Source organism: Struthio camelus, chromosome 3 (assembly GCF_040807025.1).
Source record: "Struthio camelus isolate bStrCam1 chromosome 3, bStrCam1.hap1, whole genome shotgun sequence".
In the NCBI taxonomy this organism is placed as follows: domain Eukaryota; kingdom Metazoa; phylum Chordata; class Aves; order Struthioniformes; family Struthionidae; genus Struthio; species Struthio camelus.
This window is the reverse complement of record NC_090944.1, coordinates 131,934,310-131,944,485: the sequence shown is the minus strand read 5'-3', so window position 1 is coordinate 131,944,485 and position 10,176 is coordinate 131,934,310. Positions and strand designations below refer to the sequence as shown.

The 10,176-nt window shown below is 45.8% G+C and overlaps 1 long non-coding RNA gene across 1 annotated transcript; it reads left to right on the top strand.

Moving 5' to 3' along the window:
* The first annotated feature begins 1,246 nt into the window (after window positions 1-1,246).
* On the top strand, window positions 1,247-7,099 carry LOC138066887 (uncharacterized). Its single transcript, XR_011140529.1, has 4 exons — window positions 1,247-1,455; window positions 3,509-3,637; window positions 3,791-3,985; window positions 5,654-7,099. It is a non-coding gene; the product is annotated as an uncharacterized lncRNA (long non-coding RNA).
* Window positions 7,100-10,176: the final 3,077 nt, after the last annotated feature.

Below are 10,176 nucleotides of genomic sequence, written 5' to 3'. Positions count from 1 at the left end.
GAGCGTTTAGCTCTGCCTACAAACCGGCAAGCTTGCTTCTGAATGAACAGGATATACAGGACATGAGCTTGAAATAACGCAGGCTTAGTGTAATTTACTAGCCAGCTTCCAGCGGGGTCCGACTTCCTCCCCTACCCGGGTTCCTGAGTCAGGAGCCTGCCCCTAAAAACCGCAGCTCCAGCAAGTGACCCTTGGGAGGTCCAAGAGAGACCACGCTTAGGCCTTCAGCTCCCTTTCTACCTGCGTTGGCCTGTAACTCCAGGACCAACTCCTTTGCTCCTGAAAGAGGGAGGAAACCAAAACGTCCCGGTACGGCTGAACAGCCGACAAGGGCCCCTGGGTGCCCCGAGCAAACGCGAGCCCGAACCAGGGCAGAGCGATCCGGGTTAGACGCAGGGAGATTGCTTGCAGCATCCAACTTTCCAGCAACTTCGAGCCCGAGCGCTCTGCCGCCGCCGCGTGACACCCACCGCTTTTTTTTTTTTTCCCTCCTTTCAGCCTTGAATGGCAATTAGGGAAAGGTTAACCGAGTGCCTTTCTCCTAGGAATCCTCTTCCTCTTTTCAAAATAACAGCGTTAGCAAAAGAAAATCCCAGATTAGGCTAACAGGTAGAAGCGTGGTGCAGCCCTGGGAGATGCTGTTGGAAGTGGGGAGATTGGGAGAATCATCCCAGCGGGAGACTAATACTCATCATTCGGAGCTGCAGCTGAGGCCCATTTGAGTGACAGGCAGCCGGGAGCTGAAAGAGCCGCTCATATCCCACAACTGCTGGCATGCAGACTTGAAAGAGATTTATTTCAGGATAATTAGCTGGGAGTATTAAAGGTGGCAGGAAAGATCTGCAATTACTGTTTAGCAAACAGAATGGAGGGGGGGAGGAAAAAAAAAAAAAAAGGAGTCAAAAATGAAATTAAAAGACCCAAATATTTCTCCACTTGAAAGTTGTTAAATAATTGAAAAAGTTCAAAGCAACTTTATTGTATTCAAAGTAGTGAATATGACGGGGTTGGGGGGAAGGATGAAGTTCGGTCATACGCAACCAGCTAAATATTTTCCAAGACCGAGCTTTGCAAGAGCAACATTTTACAGCTTATACAGCGCCTGGCAAACAAGAACTTCCTCCACCTTGCTCCCTTCTCTTACACCCTTTTCGCAACACGGGAAGGTTTTCCCCGCTGTGACGTATTCGCAGAGCTGAAAAATATCTGTACGCCCAGGTGTCTCTCCTCTTCCCCCGCTCCCAGCTTTGAGTTGAGCCTGCCCTGGCGATGCTCGCGGCTCAGAGGAGCCCGCAACCGCCCCTCGGTCTGCAGCTACACGTAGGCACCGCGGCGCTGCTGCTTGCTCTCGCCTCCGGCCTCGGCCAGCGGCTCTCGCCAGACTGTGACACCGGCGAGCCGTAGCCACGCTGCTGGACGCAGACGTGCAACGCGCTTGCTGGAGCGCCCGAGGAGGTAACACCCCTTGTGAAAGCACGCGGGGAATTTTATGGAGCTGGCGGGGTTTTGTTCTTTCAAAGCTACGTTATTGACTTGGGAGTTTTAAGGGGGGGGTTTCTTCTTGTTGTGTTCCAGGGCTGACAAATTTCACTCTTTTTCAAAGGAGATGTATTTTACAGGAGTTAGTCTGAGAAGGAGCACTGCTGATGCTAATGAAAGTTTTAAAGGAGGGGCTCTCAGGAAAAGTCCTCTGAGATCAGAGTGACACCGAACTACTGGAGAAGCTGTACCTCAGTTTTCCTTCATGATGGAAGTAGTAACACAGGTGCCATCTGCATTTATTATATGGTGGGGGCACGGCAGGGCTTCTGCCTCTTAACAAGGGATTTTCCTTGCGGAAACCGGGCTAAGAAAGCTAAACGAGGATTGGAAATGGCAGTCTTCAGACTGATTCAGTATTTCCTTATATCAACCCGGATAAGCTTTATTCAGCTACGTCCATGTATCCTGGCAGTTGCTGGCATCGCACATGGGAGCATTACTGCCAAATGTAAATAAAGTTCACCCAACAAACACAGCCTCAAAGCATCTGAGATTTTCATCAGGCTTCAAGACTCATTGTTGCTGAGGCTCATGCTGCTCTTTCAGAACAAGGGGCCTTTTTTGCATGTCGCTCAATGATCTACAGTATTCTAAAATCATCTATTTATTTATGCTCTATTCTGGGACTTGCCCTCTGTGATAAAAACACTGTTTGAATTGTGTGGACAGCAGCGTGGAAATAACAGTGTTGCCTGGCCCGTTTTGTGGAGGTTAGATAAAGACGGGGGAAGCCAAAATGATTTTTAGTTGCCCAGAGTTCAGACCCTTAGAGGAATAAAAGGAAAAGCCAAGTAAAGTAACAAGACTGGGACTTGGTTGCCAGATAGGTTGCATTGCAGTTGGACACTGAATGCTTGTTATACACAAAGGCACGTTTTGGCTAAAATGAAGGACGAAATCAGAATATCTTGGGTAGAGCTGTTTGGGTTTGGCAGGGGGGAGACTGTGGGTTTTTTGATAAAGCAGTTCCCCATTGAAACCAAAACGCTTCGTTAAAACACACCAATTTCAGCTCCTCAGCTGCAGAACGAAATTTCTGATCCAAACAACGGAGACAAAAAGACATCCCAGAATAGCCGAAAGCAAGTCATTGAGGACGTTCCCCTGGGTTGCGAGAAACCCAGTTTCAAGACCCTGTTTCTGCCTACCTGACATGGTCAAGGGCAGGCAGCTGCCGTCCCCGTCCGTCGCGGCAGGCGCGGAGCGGGCTCCGGGCCAGCAGCCAGCTCACCCGCCGGCGCGGCGGAGGGCCGGAGCTGGGGCGTCCTGCCTCTCTCGGCACAAAGTGCTGGGTCAAGCCCGGTGCCTCCGTGCAAAAAAAAAAAAAAAAAAAAATCTGACGGGGTGGGGAAAGTACTCCGTTGCAGGTCTGCTCTTCTGGCCAGAGGGCACGACATGTCGTTGCGGCGGTGAGAGAGGAGGAGATCTCAGAGATGTTTCCAGCTCTCAGCGCTAGCAGCCCGCAATGGTCTGGTGCTTACGGCCCTTCCACGGAAGAGCCGTCAGGCTCCCGTCCCTGTCACACCCCAAGTCACGCTCAGAGCTCAGGGAAGTCTTCTGGCTCAGGATACACAAACTGAAGTCAGTGAAAACACTATGTGCTCAAAACTTCGGAAAAATTCAAGGCTCTTATGAGGTAACCAAATAAGGACTGCAGCACTGTATTCTAATGTAACGGCGCTCTCAAACTACCGTTTTTCCATTTGTAAAATGCAGACAGTCAGGTAACAACCGAGCATTTTTTCCTCCGAGTTGTAAGCTCAATGGTCCAGGAATGACCATTTTCTGTACACTGACAGACCACCTCAGAGCCCTGGCACACCGTGGCTGTTGCAGTGCTAGCGCTGCAGAAACCACCAGTACTTATCTGCGTTAGAGGTGTGTGAGGTTTCATTCAATGCTTATAGGAAGTCTCAGACCTTCGCAAGGCTCCTATAAATTGTATTTGTGTATGATTTTTCTCCAGCACATCAACATACTCCAAGAAAACCGTGCCCATATCCTGACTCTCACCCGCCTTTCTCCCGTGCTGCAGCAGCTGCCCTTGCCCAGGTCACCCCAACGGGAACGCCACCGCAGAGCGATGGTCTTGCAGGTGATTCATTCTGATCTGTGAAACTTGCCAGATGCAGTAGAGCACTGTTAACTCATGACCAGGTAGTTTTCATCCATACCACAGGCCACGTTACTCCCCAAATCCTTCACACTGCAACAAAAAGGCCTCTGAAACAGCTCTTTCATCTTGCAGGGGCTGCTCAGGTGTTATCGGAGGCGGTATGAAATACCAGCGATCTGCTCTCCTCTCCAGTCACAAGCGCAGTCGAAGCGTGTCATCTGCTGGTGCCAGCGCTACCACCCGGCGGTCCAGCCGTGCCGCCCTGGGACCAGGCAGCCCCACAGCAGGACAGCACGTAACGAACCCCAGCGTCCCCACTACTATCAGGTAGCAGCCTCCTCCCTGGCCTGGAGAAATCATATGATTTCTCTCCCTCAGCTCCCTAGTGTATAAATAGAAGGATGATACTCCTTCTTTCATTCTTGTGTAAATTAATTATTTAATATTTGTAAAGCACTTCAAAGATGAGAAATGCTACGCATTATTATTATCCACATCAATAGGACTACGAGGGCTTTATCTCATCTTTATAAACTTCCTTGGGAACAACCAGGGAACACAACGAAATCGGTATCCGAACGCAAGAGATGGGGGAGGCGCTCTCCTACCCGCTTCAAAATTGAACGCATCCGAAAACAGGCAGAATTAGCGCCTCACAACTCATAGGGAGTTATACTGATTTCTCTGAAGTAACTAAAACAGGAAAGATGTTTGATGGTGTTTGAACTCTTTCCCCATCTTCCACTGGGGAAGCCGCAGAAGCCTCCGTGGAGGCTGTGGGTGCGTGGAAGAACTTCACGGGACCCAAAGGGAGAGGTCGAGGGCCAGTAATAGCAGCAAAAGATGACACCTAAACAAGCCCAAGGGAGCCAGTAGCGTTCAACAGGAAGCAGAGTCTCTGCATGAAAGCTGACATATAATAGGAAAAAAAGCAAATAAAGAATGCTCCTTCACTCACTCTTCATCACGCACCTTTCTTCCTCACCTTCATCACCCACATTTTCAATCCGTTCCAGAGGACTGGGGGATTACAGCTTACATTTAGGAAACGATCTGTAAATATTCATGTGATCTTTATCTCTTAATATCAGCACACTTATTTTCATAGTTTGGCTTACAAACTGTTCACACCTTAAACTACTTAGAAAATATTTTCTTTTCACTGTCAGACTTAGAAGTTGAAGTAAGTATAAAATATAAATATTTTATTTAATTTAATGAGCAGAATCACAAGCACAGTTCTTCAGCAGTACTCAGCGGAATATTACACCAAAAAAAAAAAGAAAGAACATTTTTAATTGTTAGACTTGAGGCCCCCATCACCTTACAGATACATATTTATTATGACGACAGCTGAATAGGAGGCCAATGCAGCTAAGAGCTCAGCTCCTGAAATTCCTTGGGTCTCGGAGCCAAATAGCTTTTAAAAATACCGTTGCTTTTGTGATGTACTGCTTCATAAAGGTGAGAAGTGTGATGGTTCAGAGCTCAGGACCAGGATTTGATTATTCCACTGTCTGTGCACACATGAAACACGCTGACTCCAGCAGGAGCAGTGTGAACACAACCGACCACAAAAGCACCTGGATTTCGCCACCGACTTCCCCGTGCGGCCTCGAGCCAACCCAAGGTTAAGTCATTTCTCTCCTTCCCTGCGCAAGCTTCTCTCCTGCCTCAGTTTCTCACTCACCAAATACAAAATAACCCATCTTAACCTATTTCACCAGAGCTCTGTGCTTAACTCACGTTTACGAAGCACCTCACTCAGCTAAAGGTAGTGTTAAAAATGCACGACGTATCTGTGTAAGCACACGTGCACATGGAAACATGTTTTCTTTTACTTGTCGATGACAAACAGCTTTAAATGCAAATCACAAACATAACTATTTTTATCATGGAAACTATTAACAAGAAACAGAAATACAACACACACTATTTCTGGGCTCTAATTTAATCTAACAAATTTCAAACATCTTTGCTTTAAATATTTCCTAGTGCCATAATCCTCCAGGAAAGGATCTCTTCCTCTGCTCAGTTTTACACCAATATTTGGCGTCACTTTCTTAACATTGCATTGATGAAATAACAACTGTTTTTCAAAGCACCAATTCTTCCTTGTTTCTCCAAGTTGGAAAAGACACAATCATCAACATAAGTACTGTATTTAAAAATTGCACCTGACTGCTGTAGTAAATTCATGTCATGCTTTTTTATGATAGATAATATTTCAGAGACAGAGTCTCTGAAGAGAACAAAAAGAACCTGTTCAGAAACACAATGTCTGCTGAGAGGTTCAGCTGTTTGAATTCAGAGGTTTGCAGGCCTGAATTCTGTCTGCAAAGCAAAGGCAGACTAAGACACCTCCATGCTAAGGTCCTACCTGCCTCCAACTTGTACTGAAAGGGGGTTTGCCCGCGACCTCACTTAGAAGTGGAGCTAATTGATCCCGTATCAAAGGTGAACTGCAACGGGGTGCCTTGGTTGGTTACAGGTCGCGTGTAAATTGAAAAACTGTTTGTCTGGTTCTGGTGGAAATTCACATTTCCTGTCACCGCGTGGCTGGGTTTTGCTCACCCTCCTCATGCAGCAACGCTTTTCAAGAGGATATTCTGATCCCTAATGAACCCCGGGAGCACAAAATCATTTTCATCAGCAGCGCGAGAGAGAAGTTTTTTTTCCTGCGTAAGGTTTCGCTGAGAGACTTAAGGCAGCAACAGGTTGCCGACTAAAACAAACAGGAGACTTGTCTACCTGGCGACTGTTCCTTTGATGCGAGAATGAATGTCACCGCTTTGCAAACAAAGATGATGATTAAAAAAAGCATCCTTTTTCCTAGAGGGTTCTCAGAGCGCTTTGGTGCGCTCAACCCCCCCTTAAGGGCTCCAGAAGAACACTAAAACACAAGTACGCGCTCTTTGTTGGTTTTGTTCTATAAGCCTGCAAGAACACAGAGCATCCAGTCCAGGTGTCCCTGGCTTGGCAAAACAACGGGTGCAGATTGATCTGATCTGGAGGTAAAGGACATTAACATCTTCAGGCCGTACAGAGGCACGCAGCCAGGGAAGCAGCGGAGCGGGCTGGGCGCGCTGTCTTGGACCCCTCTCTCCAAGAGCCCTTGTTACCGGACTGGTCTGCCAGGCAGGTGTTCCTATAACTTACAACAGAATAAATGAGAAGCTGAATGGGTGTACAAGACGGACCACGTGCGTTATTGATTTAGTACGGCCAGCTGACAATACCGTGAGCCCTCCTTTATTTATTTCCACAAGGTACATCTTTCTCCAAACTCAGTTGTCTTGTATTTAAAAGCGGGATTTTTCTATGAAACTGAATGCCATCTATGCACAGCTGTCAGGCTGACTGGTCTCTGCTACTCACTGAGGCAGGCTTTTGTGCTACAGAGATGAAGACAAGGACAGTGCTGTGAACATAATTTTTGATCATCCCTGTTTAAATATGCTGCATGTCAATCAAAGAAGTTTGAAGTGCATTATAATTACAAAATGTATCCTTGCTATATAATCGGTATTGTTTGTCAGAGTAGATTGAACTAGGATAACTTCTTTCAATGTGTAACCCACAAAAACCTGTACATGGTAATTTTGTAACTAGGTAAAATGTGCATTGGCGATATAAACCCAAATAAAAGGTTAAAATGTATTAAGGAAAATTTATACCCTCCTTGCCTATATAGATGTACGTTTTGATTTCCCCATATTTTTTATGCCTCTCTGTATGTACCAGGGGAAAAAATATACCTATGTGAGACGTAACTTTTGAGGCGAAGATTCATTTCACAGTGATTTTGGACAACATTTCCAAAGGGTCAGTGTACGCAATGCTTGCTTGGGTGAGCAAGCGCTCATAGGGGAAAGAGGAGGACTGACATGAGCCAAGAAGCCTAAAGGAGAAGCCTTCAGGGCAGTTTCGGTGGGGTGATGTCCCTTTGTGCTTAGAGACAACTGCAAATTTGCAGAGTTTTCAGCCTCCATGCTCTTATTACACACTTCTGCCCACGCTTTACTTGCATTCACTCTCTTTAGGACAACACTGTCCCCGTTTCCTCCTCTCCTCCAGGTTTTAGGCAAAATTTTGGAGGGGGAAGCGGCCAGGATCAGCTGCATCTTTCAGTTCTCCTCAAAAGCAGGAAAAGGATGCCAAAACTCGGAGGTACAGGGATGCACCTACACGGCCACGAAGGGCAGAGGCAGGAAACAAAATAGAGTGTATTTGTTTCTCAGACTAAGCTAGCAATTTTATCCAGTAATTACGTACCACAGTATGACCACACTGCCCCGTGGCTATGAAATACCACTTCTCTTGGCCTCAGCATGACTAAAAAGCGCTATTGGCCATGGGTAACAGACCAGCGGGTTGGAAATAGTTAGAGAACGTTAAATAACTGTCCCCGTTCCCACGTCGTTAGCACCCGCATTGTTTCTTGGGCCCCTTTCTTTCTCGTGAATAGAGAGCTACGCACAAGCCTCATTTTTGCTCCTAGTCATAGCTTAAGTGAGCTGTTCTTCAATGTATGTTGTCACTCTGGTACTAATAAAATGTGATGGTCTAATTGTATTAGCAATTTCCCATCATATTATATTAATATGCATCATACTAGTATCCATTTTCACTAATGTGACATGAAAGGCAGTAATTTGATTACTTTTCTGTATGATTACAGGGAGGGAGTTTGGCCTTCTGGATGAGCCATACTCTGGGCAGCCGGAGCATTGAGCTCTGCTCCTGGCTCCGTCTTTAACACACTGCTTGACCTCGAGGAAGTCTCTTACCCTTTCAGTATCTCAATGGCACAGCTGTCAAATACCCAATTTGCAAACTTTTTGGAAACCTTGGACAGAGCCATTAGACATGTGAAGGGATCATCTGAAATGGTCTTAGATGTCTGCTTACCTACATGCATTCTGATATTTTCCAAAATGACTAATTAAAATCTCCATTAAAATTAATGGAACTACTCACATAAGGAAGGCAGTCTTATCTACAGCAGGTGCCTCAGCCCTGACAACGTACATCAGTGATATTGTCTCTCTGTTTATATATTGTGCCTTTTACAGTACTTTTTTCCCTCTTTTGTGGGCAAACCTCACTCTATGGCTCTTAGAGCTCTCCTGCTACCACATTCCTTCTGTTGTAGTCTTTAAAGAGGTAAATACAGAAGCTTATAACTTCAAAGTGGCTGGTGTGATTGCACACTTTGAGGATGATGATGTTATTCTGCAGATTTCACTTCAATTCCAAACTAAGGATTTTTTTTTCTTGCAGCCTTCGGCAAATAATATAATATCTGTGTGCCTGGGCTACAGCTGTAAAATGGGAATACCGTATATTTTTTCTCTCAGGCTTTGCAAGTTTTTTGTAGCAGAGGCTGTGTCTTCTCACGGCTATTTACAGCCACTAAGGCAATCTTGACAGGTCCATAGCATAAACAAACAACTAGCATCCTCTCTATACAAGCAGCCTTGAGAAAATGCGCTACAGACTCAAGATGCTGCCACCACTTCTTTTTTCTAATTAAAGAGCTGATGACACCGGAAATATTTCTGCAGGACAGTTCACCAGATGAGGCAGCACCTGCAGTGCCCGGTGAAGTCAGGAGCTGTCAGGGGGTTCAGCATCCTTATGCCTTCATTGAAGGGTTCATTCATGGGCTTACATGGACATTGCTCCAGCTCCTCTCCTGGCTCCCACTGAGAAATGGGGTGAAAAAGCTGAGGGAATTCAAGGATAAAATAATTTGCCCGACAGGAGGTAGAGAGAAGAAAAAAACTCTTAACTAAATGTATTGGTGCATTCAGCCTAGTTCACCTGGTGCAGCTTTCAGTTGATTTGGTAACCCACCTACTCCACAGCAAAGACTTATGTTAAATCATGCAAGTTTTGATAGTCCCGTGATGCTACTTTTCTTCCATGGCCAGAGGATAGACAAAAATCATACAGCAGCTCAGTTTACTATAGAACTATAAACTATAGGAAGTGTGCCATAAATCCTATCAATGCATATGAAGGAAGGCAGCATCTCTGAGGTCAGAGTCAGAGCTTCTTGGGAATTTTCCAGCAAAAGATTTTTCATCAGAAATTGCTGATTCACTGAAACTGAAGCTTTTCCATAAAACAAACCAATCTCACTGAAACTTTCATTAGGGAAGAACTCTCTGACCCTAGATAGAATTAATGATCAAAACAAGAGAGGTAGAAGCCTTCTCTGAAATTACCCAACAGCTACAGCTTTCTCCTAGACCAAGAGGGACCCAGCGTCCACACCTTTCTACACGTAACATCGACCTATGCACACTGGGATATGGCTGTCCTGCAACCTCCTTTGCTGGAACAGCTGTACCTTGTACAAGAAATTACATAATCTTTCAGCTTGGGAGATTGATCCTGTAAGGCCAGTGGTGAGAGCTCTCATCGAGGACAGGAGCACAGAGCCTTTTCGCTACACGTCTCATAGCATGGCTCCTGTCAATTCTTGCACCCATCCAGTATTTCATTTCTAA